Source organism: Nelumbo lutea, chromosome 6 (genome assembly GCF_056320005.1).
Source record: "Nelumbo lutea isolate HS-2025 chromosome 6, American lotus-T2T, whole genome shotgun sequence".
Classification (NCBI taxonomy): domain Eukaryota; kingdom Viridiplantae; phylum Streptophyta; class Magnoliopsida; order Proteales; family Nelumbonaceae; genus Nelumbo; species Nelumbo lutea.
Window position 1 is genome coordinate 56,149,550 of NC_142689.1, and position 2,501 is coordinate 56,152,050.

The following is a 2,501-nucleotide window of genomic DNA, read 5'->3' on the forward strand; positions in this document are numbered from 1 at the left end:
CCTTTACGACCAGGAGATTGAACGGACTCTCCGTGTCCGTTTAAGAGCTGCTAGGCAAGTCAGACAAGAAGCTCAAGAAGCTCAAGAAATGGCTGAGCAGAGGACTATGATGGACTATGCCAAACCCACTCTCACTGGAGCTGCCTCCAGCATTATCAGGCCCAATATTGCTACTAACAACTTTGAGATCAAACCTGCCATCATACAAATGATTCAAAACATGGTGCAATTCTGTGGATTGGCCCACGAAGATCCCAATGCACACATTTCTAACTTTTTAGAAATTTGTGACACCTTCAAACACAATGGGGTAAGTGATGACGCCATTAGGTTGAGGTTATTCCCATTTTCTTTGAAGGATAAAGCCAAAGCATGGCTGAATTCATTACCGGCAGGATCAATAGCTACGTGGGACGAAATGGCCAGTCGTTTTCTCTCTAAATATTTTCCCCCTTCTAAAACTGCTAAAATGAGGAATGACATCACTACTTTTTTCCAGCAAGAGGGGGAATCTTTATATGAGTCATGGGAACGATACAAGGAGCTGTTAAGGAGAGTTCCTCACCATGGCCTCCCCATTTGGCTGCAAGTGCAGACTTTCTATAATGGTCTTACTGACTCAAATAAGACCATATTAGATGTTGCAGCCGGAGGATCCATAAATAATAAAACTCCTGAGGTTGCCCATGCACTTATTGAGGAAATGGCAACCAACAACTATCAATGGAATTCGGAAAGAACTCAAACTAGGAAGTAGCAAGGCTTGCATAATGTTGACACTTATACAGCACTATCTGCACAAATAGGAGCACTCAGTAAGAAAATAGATGAAATGCAGATAGCTGCCATGCATGTGCAGCCTCTTAATTGTGAATTGTGTGGGGGAGGCCACATCAGTACAGACTGCCAAGTTGGCAATCAGTTCAGACCATCTACTGAACAAGTTGACTATGTCAGCAATTCGTCAAGACAGCAGGGTTACCAGAGTCACCATACTTTTCATCCAGGATGGAGGGGATATTCAAACCAGTACTGGCCAAATCAGCATACTTCCAAGCCGTTCCACCAGACTTATCATCAGCCTGAACCAAAATCCAATTTGGAGGAACTGATGACAAAATTTATAGCAGGTGCAGAAACTAGGTTCCAGAACCAGGAAGCCTCAATCAAAAACCTGGAAAACCAAGTGGGGCAATTGGCACAATTAATCTCTTCCAGACTGCCGGGAACTCTTCCAAGCAACACTGAAGTGAATCCACGAGAGCAGGTGCAAGCTATTACCTTAAGGAGTGGAAAAGAGTTGCCTGAGGTAGAAAAGAAGAATTGGGCTGAACCCAAGGCAGAAACAAGCCTTGGGACTAGACAACAGAAGACGGAACAACCAGAAGCACAACTAGGGATGCACCAACAACCACAAGTTCCATTCCCTAACAGGCTGAAGCAACAAAAATTGGAGAAGGAATTTGGTAAGTTTCTTGAAATATTTAAAAGTTTACATATTAATATTCCTTTTGCTGATGCTTTAGCCCAGATGCCACACTATGCAAGGTTTTTGAAGGAATTATTGGCAAACAAAAGGAAACTGGGAGATGTGGCTACAGTTGCATTAAATGAGGAATGTTCTGCTATCCTTCTGAACAAGCTGCCTCAGAAACTCAAAGATCCAGGGAGTTTCACTATTCCTTGTACCATTGGCAGTTTAAAATTTGAAAAAGCTTTATGTGACCTGGGAGCTAGCATCAACTTAATGCCATATTCTATCTTCAAGAAATTGGGGTTGAATGAACCCCAACCCACTAGAGTGGCATTACAATTGGCTGATAGATCCATTAGACATCCTAGGGGGATCATAGAAGATGTGTTAGTTAAAGTTGACAAATTCATTTTTCCAGTTGATTTCATTGTGTTAGACATGCAAGAAGATGTGGAGGTCCCGCTTATCCTAGGGAGACCTTTCCTGGCTACCGGAAAAGCAATGATTGATGTCCAACAAGGACAACTCAGCCTTAGGATACAAGATGAGGAGATAATTTTTAAAATGTCTAATGCTATGAAACATGCACCCTCTAGTGATGATTCTTGTTTTATGATTGATGCCATCGAATTGACAATTGATTAATGCTTCCAGGTAAGTAGAATAACTGATCCTCTTGAACTCTGCCTCCAGCAGGGAGAACTTGAAGAAGGAGAAAATGAAAAAATAAACCTCATGATAGCATACCTGAACGATAAGCCTCAATTCAAGGGAAAGGGGTTTCTTAAATTAGAGAACTTAGGCAAATTTCCTGGACCATTAGGTAAGCCATCACCCCAAGAACCCCCCACCCTTGAACTGAAGCAATTACCATCCCATTTAGAGTATGCTTTCCTTGAGGAACCATCAGATCTCCCCGTGATAATTTCCGCAGCGCTGAATCCTTTACAAAGAGAAAAATTATTAAGAGTGCTGCGGGAACACAAAAATGCTATAGCTTGGAAGGTAGAAGATATCAAAGGCATTA

The 2,501-nt window shown here is 42.1% G+C and overlaps 1 non-coding gene across 1 annotated transcript; it reads right to left on the reverse strand.

Moving 5' to 3' along the window:
- Positions 1-466: 466 nt before the first annotated feature.
- LOC148848978 (small nucleolar RNA R71) lies at positions 467-573 on the reverse strand. Its single transcript, XR_016101535.1, has one exon. It is a non-coding gene; the product is annotated as a small nucleolar RNA R71 (small nucleolar RNA).
- Between the last annotated feature and the right edge of the window lie 1,928 nt (positions 574-2,501).